The sequence below is a fragment of the Lissotriton vulgaris genome, chromosome 3_1, assembly GCF_964263255.1.
Source record: "Lissotriton vulgaris chromosome 3_1, aLisVul1.2, whole genome shotgun sequence".
In the NCBI taxonomy this organism is placed as follows: Eukaryota; Metazoa; Chordata; class Amphibia; order Caudata; family Salamandridae; genus Lissotriton; species Lissotriton vulgaris.
Window position 1 is genome coordinate 883,145,875 of NC_141689.1, and position 10,215 is coordinate 883,156,089.

The window sequence follows — 10,215 nt, forward strand, 5'->3', positions numbered from 1 at the left end:
AAGGAGAATACACAGTATCACCTAATACAAATAATAATTGTATTTTACAGGCAACACAGTTATCCTTCTAGTACCATTGCCAGTGGAATCAGAAGTAGAAGAATTAGAAACATTAGTGTTAAGATCACTGATTCTTCAACCTCATCACTCGCTTCCTGGTAACTTGACTCTGTGTGAGTTTGAGATGAATTCATATAATTTACAGTGACACATTCAGGAATTTGAATATCAGGCTGATACATGGAATGTGTGGTAACACTGCCAGAAGTAAAGTCTTTTACCTCTACACCTACATCCCATGTAATACAACTACTTCTCTCACTATCATAAACAAGCGTCTTTTTCTCTGTTAACTCCTTCTGAATGGTTTGGTGCTCACTACCGCTCCTTTTATTCAACATCCACAATTTTTAAGCAAAACAGCAGAACGTGTGACTCTTACAATTTGAGTAGGATGAGATGCTAAAACTTACAAGAGCAGGCGGCACAGATAACTTATCAGCAGTAATAATAAAAACAGCTATTCCCCTTGGAACAACTTGCTCCACCTGCTTTTTCAAACAAATTCTCATGAAAAGAGCTTCCGAGATTGCTGGAAGGGGCAGTCACTCGAATCTGGGGTACACCTCCTCCACCTCTGGCCAAGTTCGACCCCCCGCCCCACGTATGGAGCTCTCCCTTCATTGTTTACCTCCTCTCTTTCATCACTTCTCCCTTACCCTCCCTCTATTTCATGCTAGAGGCTTCATGCGAGCCTCAGCTGGTGAAACTCTGCTTCTGTGCCACCCCTGACCTCTGTGTGGGGCTCTTTGCATGTGTGTGGGGCTCTTTGCGTGTGTGTGGGGCTCTTTGCGTGTGTGTGGGGCTCTTTGCGTGTGTGTGGGGCTCTTTGCGTGTGTTTGGGGCTCTTTGCGTGTGTGTGGGGCTCTTTGCGTGTGTGTGTGGGGGGGGGGCTCTTGCGTGTGTGTGGGGGCTCTTGCGTATGTGTGTGGGGGGCTCTTGCGTGTGTGTGTGGGGGGCTCTTGCGTGTGTGTGGGGGGCTCTTGCATGTGTGTGGGGGGCTCTTGCGTGTGTGTGTGGGGGGCTCTGTGTGGTGTGTGTGGGGTGCTCTTGTGTAGTGTGTGTGGGGGGCTCTTGTGTGGTGTGTGTGGGGGGCTCTTGTGTGTGTGTGTGGGGTGCTCTTGTGTGGTGTGTGTGGGGGGCTCTTGTGTGTGTGTGTGTGGGGGGCTCTTGTGTGGGTGTGTGTGTGCAAATGCAATACGTCTTGCATTTGCGACAGAGTAAGCTATTGGCATTGTAAATGAGAATGCCATTTATTTATCTGTTTTCAAAACCAACACATAAATAAAAAGTTTGCCATTTACAATGCCAATGGCTCAAACTTTTCCGAAGGCGAAACCGTTGCATTGTAAATGCTTGTTTTTATATGAGAATAGAGGTTTGTCCCATTTGAAGTTGCCTGTGTTAAGTATTGACCAGTTTTTATTGTTGCTTTTGCTCACTTGATTGGATAGAGCATTGTAAGTTGTAACACAGGTTAGTGGTGTTTCTCGAGGCTCACTTATTGTGTCTTCCAATAGAGCGTCTCTGGGTTGATTTCTCGCTCTTTTTTGACATTTATTTACAATTTTCGCAGGATAGCCTCGCTGCTTCAGTTTCTTTGTGAGGTCCTCTGCTTGGTTCTTGTAGTCTGTGAGTTCACTGCAGTTTTTCCGTAAGCAGAGATATTGTCCGTATGGGAGGTTTTCCCTGAGTGGACATGGATGGAAGCTCTCATATCTCAAGAGGTTATTTTTTGCTGTGGGCTTGAAGTGAGTTTTGGTATTTAGGTGCTCTTCTCCCCTACTGATTTCAATGTCCAAAAAGACAATCGTATCTTTGTTGTGGCAATGTGTAAACCGTAGGTGTGGATCACAGGTGTTAATCCAAGTGATGAACTAAGTAAGTATCTCCGGTGGTCCTTCCCAGATTGCTAGGACATCGTCAATATATCTGCGCCAAAACTTGATGTGATTGGCGTAAGGATTGTTGGGTGATAGAATATGTTTTTTCTCAAAATCATAAACGTATAGTCCCGCTACACTGGGGGCAAAAACACTCCCCATTGAAGTGCCCCCTATTTGTAGGAATAGTGACCCCTTGTACTCAAAGAAGTTTCTTTTCAACGCTAGTGTGGCACATTCCAGTATAAATTTCTTGGGTGTTTTGTGGTCCCACTCGGCTTCCTCCAATGTTGTTTTTAGTACTGCGATGGTAGCGTCTGGAGGAATGCTCGTATAGAGGCTCTCTATATCAAAGGTTAACAGGATGGTGTCTGTCTTTACCTTGATTTCTTTCAAGAGAACGAGGAGGCTTTTTGTATCCTTCAGGTATGTTGTGGTGTTTTGCACCATTGTTTTGAAGAAAAAATCACAAAACCTGGATAGTGGTTCGAGTAGTGAGCCAATCCCTGAGACAATCAGTCTTCCTGGGGGGATTTTTGCCTTTGTGCATCTTGGGCAAGATGTAGAAATACGGGATCTTGCCTTCCGTTTTGCTTAGGTAATCAGCTTCCTGTTTTGATATCTTTCCAGGTGCCTCAGCTGTTTCCACTAGTTGTAGGATTTCTGTTTTTGGGTCTTCAGTGGGGTCAGATAGGAGAGGTTGGTAGTTCTTAATATCTCCTAGCAATCTTCTGCATTCTGTGTCGTAGTTGACCTTATCCATTATTACAAGGCCCCCACCTTTGTCCGCAGGTTTTATTATCACGCTGCTATCTGCTTTGAGGTGTTTAATAGCTTTGTTTTCCGCTCTGCTATTGTTGTGGTACTGTTTGGTCACTGTCATTGATTCAATCTTGTTGAATACAGCTTGCTCGAAGGTGTTGATCTCGACATGGATAGTATGGGGTGGAGGCACGAAGGTGGCCTTAACTCTGAGTCCAGTTTCGTTGGTCATTTCGTCAGATTTATCAGTGCCGTGTTTCTCAAAAATGGCCTTTAATTTGAGTTTCCTGGAGAAGGAGGCCAGTTTGCAGTGTAATTTGAATTTATCCAAATTAGCTGTGGGCACGAAGCCTAGTCCTTTATTGAGAACCTTGGTTTCTGTCTCAGTGAGGGTTCTGGATGATAGATTGGTTATTTGTTCTTCGCATTGCTCGGGCCCGCTTTGTTCTGTCCGGCTTTGCTCCTGGTATAGCTCCCTATTGGTTCTTCCTCTTCCTATTGGACATTGTTCCCTTGTTTTTTTAGTCCTCTCACGCGCCTGCCTCTGTTCGGAAAAGGAGGGCGGACTTGGTTCTGTGGGAAAGGGTATTGTTGGAACGGGGGTTGCCATCCATACATAGGGAATTGTTGAGGGGGTTGGAACGGGTGTTGGAAAGCAGCTTGTTGTATTGTGGCCATTGGTAGTGTCCTCTGTATCCTCCTCTTTGTCTCTGCCCCGGGGTACCGTTTCCCGAACCCCCACTGCTGTTGGCGGTGTTGGAAGTATTGCTTGAGGCATCTGAATCAGGATCAGAGACTGTGGACGTTTTGTAATCTGTGTCTGAGTAAGGGTACGCTTTTACAAAGGAGAATCTCTTTAGATCCTTTTGGAATTTGGTAACATTTTTAGTTAAGGTAGGTTATCCCTGTACTCATTGATCTCTTTATTGAGATCGTCCAGTTTCTTTTTGTATCCCGTTATTGCAGCATTGATTTGTGCCTCGGTTACCTGTATTTCTATCTGGATTTTCTCCGATAGGTGCAAAGCTGTTTTAAGGATCAGCATGATCCAGTCGTGTGTACAGTGCCATGCTATGAGGGCCCAGTCTTTTCTGAACTCAGGGTCATCCAGAAAGATGCGGAGAGCATTGGTAACTAATAAACCCTTCGGTGCCATGTTGTTTGTTACATATTCTTTTAGTATTGTCCCATGCAGTATAGTTCGTATGCGGTTGCGTTTCATCTCAGACAGTTTATCCCAATCTGAGGTTTGGGAGATGGTATTGCTGATATTTGCATCGGCGAATGCTGTTAGATTGCTCATGATGGAATCAATCTCGTCCGTGGAATAAGATAGGCCTTGGTTTTCTGCCATGGTTGCCCGGTGTGTCTAGATGTATAACAGATGTAGCACTTTGTATATTCTCTCACAGCTGTGCGCTGCCAGAACATATGCTAACAAGGGAGAGAGCAAGGAATCGTGTTCACTGAAGGTGAACTGAGTGTACTCCTGTTCCCCAGTGGAAGAACTAGAAAAACAAAAAGAGGAGTACCATCATGGGAAAGTCAGAATGAGATTCCTAATGTGGTGGTAAGATGACAAAAGAAAAGAATTTATCCTTTTGTTAAAAACCCCTCACTCACCAACCTAGTGGTGACATGCTTCATCATCGGGGGTCCACCCTAGTAGCCTAATGTCACTAGGGTGTGCTACGACACCTGGGTTACAGTGGGGCAGGTAGTGAATGAAAGTGCAGAAAAAATGTTAAAAATTGTCCTGGTTTATCTTAAAATAGATTTTATTAACAAGAACCTGGACAATGTTAAAAAGGGTGAGGCGAGATACTATGTGGGTATATTAAGAACCAGAGTATCTCTTATATGTGTGATGGTCTACATGTTTCAACCGTGATTGGGATGTACCAGGTTTTCATCAGGACCGTGTAATCAGGGAACTGGTAGGTATGTACCCCCTAAAAGGCACACCCTTTCCTAGTTCTCTGTGACCAAAAATAGCAAAAATCTGCTATCTGGTATAAAAGACTCTGACCACAGTGGGTGAGTCTAAAACAATGAAAAAAGACCCGTGGGATAGAAGAATAAAAACAGACATCAGTCAAACGTGAACAATGCTACATGCCTGTTACGTAGTGCAGTGTTGTGTCATTCAACTCTTCAGGCTTGCTACCACTCTTAGTAGAAGGAATCTTGTGGATTTAAAAAGTAAGAATGTCACCTGCTGACAATATCCAATGCGGGATATTTGTCAGGATGCGGGCCCGAGCAATGCGAAGAACTAATAACCAATCTATCATCCAGAACCCTCACTGAGACAGAAACCAAGGTTCTCAATAAAGGACTAGGCTTCATGCCCACAGCTAATTTGGATAAATTCAAATTACACTGCGAACTGGCCTCCTTCTTCAGGAAACTCAAATTAAAGGCCTTTTTTGAGAAACACGGCACTGATCAATCTGACGAAATGACCAACGAAACTGGACTCAGAGTTAAGTCCACCTTCGTGCCTCCACCCCATACTATCCCTGTCGAGATCAACACCTTCGAGCAAGCCGTATTCAACGAGATTGAATCAATGACAGTGACCAAACAGTACCACAACAATAGCAGAGCAGAAAACAAAGCTATTAAACACCTCAAAGCAGATAGCAGCGTGATAATAAAACCTGCGGACAAAGGTGGGGGCCTTGTAATAATGGATAAGGTCAACTACGACACAGAATGCAGAAGATTGCTAGGAGATATTAAGAACTACCAACCTCTCCTATCTGACCCCACCAAAGACCTAATAACAGAAATCCTACAACTAGTGGAAACAGCTGAGGCAGCTGGCAAGATATCAAAACAGGAAGCTGATTACCTAAGCAAAACGGAAGGCAAGATCCCATATTTCTACATCTTGCCCAAGATGCTCAAAGGCAAAAATCCACCCCCAGGAAGACCGATTGTCTCAGGGATTGGCTCACTACTCGAACCACTATCCAGGTTTTGTGATTTTTTCTTAAAAACAATGGTGCAAAACACCACAACATACCTGAAGGATACAAAAAGCCTCCTCATTCTCTTGAAAGAAATCAAGGTAAAGACAGACACCATCCTGTTAACCTTTGATATAGAGAGCCTCTATACGAGCATTCCTCAAGACGCTACCATCGCAGTACTAAAAACAACATTGGAGGAAGCCGAGTGGGACCATAAAACACCCAAGAAATTTATACTGGAATGTGCCACACTAGCGTTGAAAAGAAACTTCTTTGAGTACGAGGGGATCACTATTCCTACAAATAGGGGGCACTTCAATGGGGAGTGTTTTTGCCCCCAGTGTAGCGGGACTATACGTTTATGATTTTGAGAAAAAACATACTCTATCACCCAACAATCCTTACGCCAATATCAATCAAGTTTGATATATTGACGATGTCCTAGCAATCTGGGAAGGACCACCGGAGCTACTTACTGAGTTCATCACTTGGATTAACACCTGTGCTCCACACCTACGGTTTACACATTGCCACAACAAAGATACGATTGTCTTTTTGGACATTGAAATCAGTAGGGAAGAAGAGCACCTGAATACCAAAACTCACTTCAAACCCACAGCAAAGAATAACCTCTTGAGATATGAGAGCTTCCATCCGCGTCCACTCAGGGAAAACCTCCCATACGGATTATATCTCCGCTTACGGAGAAACTGCAGTGAACTCGCAGACTACAAGAACCAAGCAGAGGACCTCACAAAGAAACTGAAGCAGCGAGGCTATCCTGCGAAAATTGTAAATAAATGTAAAAAAAGAGCGAGAAATCAACCCAGAGACGCTCTATTGGAAGACACAATAAGTGAGCCGGGAAAAAGACCACTAACCTGTGTTACAACTTACAACGCTCTATCCAATCAAGTGAGCAAAAGCATCAATAAAAACTGGTCAATACTTAACACAGGCAACTTCAAATGGGACAAACCTCTATTCTCATATAAAAAAGGACAGAGCTTAAAAGACAGCCTGGTTAACACTAGACCAAAAACCACAAACATCAACATAAATCCCTCCATAACACAATTATGGGGGTTTCCTCCGGTGACAGGACACTCAAAATGTGGGGATTGCAGTGTTTGCCACCTCACAGAGAACACCAAGACCTTGAACCTTGAACCCGGAAGAATATGGGAACAAAGCGCTCACACCAATTGCAACAGTGCCAATGTGGTATATCTGATCAAATGCGTATGTAGAAAACCTTACATAGGTATGACGACACGAAAAGTGAAACAAAGAATAAGTGAGCATAGGAGCACAATACGCTGCAAAAAGAACCTCACCAAACTCACAGAACACTTCCTGACAGCAAATCATACTCCAAATAACATGAGGTGGACAGTCATCGAGCAGGTACAACCCGGTCCAAATTTGCAAAACCGTCTTTTCGAAAAAGAGCAAAGATGGATTTATAGACTTTCTACAAACAAGTCAGGTTTAAATGACAATGTTCCTTGGGCTACAGTCCTGAAATGAATACCTGAGAAACTTGCTGACGACCCGAAAACAACCTCTTTTTTCTGAAAACCCACGGCCTCCGTAGAATGGAGACGCTCACGCGTTGCGATAGCAACGATCACGTGAACCAAAAGCAGTCCCCGCCCAACCCGTAAGCCCAACGGTTACTTAATCACACACGAGACAGTTCGGCTTCGTAGCAGGGCAGCGGAGGACAAGCATAGGTAACCGGCATTTCCACCATGAAGTAACTAAGTAAAATCTCTTCCCCAACAGGAACCAATGCTGAAAACGACCCTTTCGCCCTCACGGCGTGACTCAATGGTCTTTTGATAACAAATATTTGCTGTCTAACGAATCCGCCCATGTTGTTACACAAATCGGTTAAGTAGTGCGGATACCCCCTCCCGCCCTCCGATGAGATAGGACTCCAAAACAGTAGTAAGCTAAGCACTTACAACAACCATGTGTCTGTTTTTTTCTTGGTTTTATGTCAAGCAAGCCCGCGTATGTCGATTGAAATGTCAAAGGTAACTTAAGCACTTATAACTCCTTATTCGCGATCACCATTAATGAATGGCGAGATAGTGATATCACATCACCTACATAATCAGGACGTATGCCTGGATAAAAATAAAATATCGGCAACAATCACGCTGCCGTTGAGCACGCACCTCTTGATATGTTTGCGTGCATCATCCTGATAAATATCCCGCATTGGATATTGTCAGCAGGTGACATTCTCACTTATTAAATCCACAAGATTCCTTCTACTAAGAGTGGTAGCAAGCCTGAAGAGTTGAATGACACGACACTGCACTACGTAACAGGCATGTAACACTGTTCACGTTTGACTGATGTCTGTTTTTATTCTTCTTTCCCACAGGTCTTTTTTCATTGTTTTAGACTCACCCACTGTGGTCAGAGTCTTTTATACCAGATAGCAGATTTTTGCTATTTTTGGTCACCGAGAACTAGGAAAAGGTGTGCCTTTTAGGGGGTACATACCTACCAGTTCCCTGATTATACAGTCCTGATGAAAACCCGGTACATCCCAATCACGGTTGGAACATGTAGACCATCACACATATAAGAGATACTCTGGTTCTTAATATACCCACATAGTATCTTGCCTCACCCTTTTTAACATTGTCCAGTTTCTTGTTAATAAAATCTATTTTAAGATAAACCAGGACAATTTTTAACATTTTTTCTGCACTTTCATGCACTACCTGCTCCACTGTAACCCAGGTGTCGTAGCACACCATAGTGACGTTAGGCCACTAGGGTGGACCCCGATGATGAAGCATGTCACCACTAGGTTGGTGAGTGAGGGGTTTTTAACAAAAGGATAAATTCTTTCCTTTTGTCATCCTACCACCACATTAGGAATCTCATTCTGACTTTCCCATGATGGTACTCCTCTTTTTGTTTTTCTAGTTCTTCCACAGGGGAACAGGAGTACACTCCGTTCACCTTCAGTGAACACGATTCCTGGCTCTCTCCCTTGTTAGCATATCCTCAATTTATCTACCAGGAATTCTTCACTGGCGTAGTCGGAAGGATAGAGAAGATCCTAACTCAAAGGATTTGTGGGAGATAAACTTTTAATTATTTTGGATCCCACAAAAGAAAAAAAATAAACGTTTTTATTTCATCAAATAACAAGCTCTTATACTCTTCAGTATATTGGAACTGAAAGCAGTATTTTCACTCATTTTCTGAATTAATGACTATTTATTTCATGACTTTAAACATTATCCAAAACTCAAGCTGAAAGAAGTTACGAGATAATCAGCCATCTTATTTAATCTAAATAATTTGAGTGGCCTTTAAATGTGAGATGGAGCGCTTATTCTGAACTTCCAACTAAATGTGTTAATCTCGCTTCATATAAGTTAATTGTGCCTATATTCTTGACTCTTTGTTGTTTATGCCTCTATTCATGCTCAAGTTGCGCCATACGTGGATGGGCTTGAATTTTGAAGGTGTCTGTGGTTGTATTTTAATTCTGGAGGTGCTGGCCAGAAATATTCTAAAGTTAATTGCTCTTACGGCCTCTGCATTATTCAAAAGTAAACTTTCGGCTTGCAAAGTGCGGACATTTTAAAAATAATCTGTTGCACGTGCATTGTTCGGAAAAAAAGGTTTACCTCATCAGATTGTAGAGCATTGCAGCCATTCCTTCACAAAGTGTATCAGCGTTGGTTCCGCATCCTCTGAATCACGTCAGCTGTGCGTCTGCTTTATCATGTCAGCAGCGTGCTCTGTCATCAGCCATTGCCTAGCAACACTTCTACCGACGTTGGTTCTGTGTCCTCTGGATCACGTCAGCTGTGCGTCCCCTTTATCACATCAGCAGAATGCTTTGTTGTCAGCCATTGCCTACCAACGGTGCATACTGATTAATCCTAAAAGTCTTGTTAGCTAAACGACTGAGACACACTCTGTAGTATTAACAGTTAATGTGCTGTGATGCGCTCGTCCTAGCTTTGTGTGTATTTTCAGCAGTGACGCGCACACTTAAGGGTGTAATCCAGCATTGAAATAAACCTTGTGATCACCCAAGCTATGCGTCTCTTCAACAGTGAAACGCACACTTAAGTTTGAAGGTCAATGTCGTACAAATCCTGTAATTGAAATAAATATCTGCGTGTCTCTTCAGCAGTGGCACGCACACTTAGTTTGAGGTCCAGCTTTGAAATAAACATTGCGCTCACCCAAACTTTGCTTGTCTTTTCAGCAGTGGCACAAACACTTGGGTTTGAAATCCAGCTTTGAGACAAGCATCACTATCTTTTATATAACAGTGACACACACACTTATATTTACGAATTCTAATTTGTGTGTCTATTCGGTGATACGCACACTTCAATTTGGAAATTTGCTGATATGTTACCAAGCTTTGCGTGTCTCCAGTTCAGCAGTGACATGCACACTTAAAATTTAAACCCAGTGTTGAAATAAACATTGTGTGTCTTCTGCACATCTGTGACACACACTTAAAATTGTTACCTAAT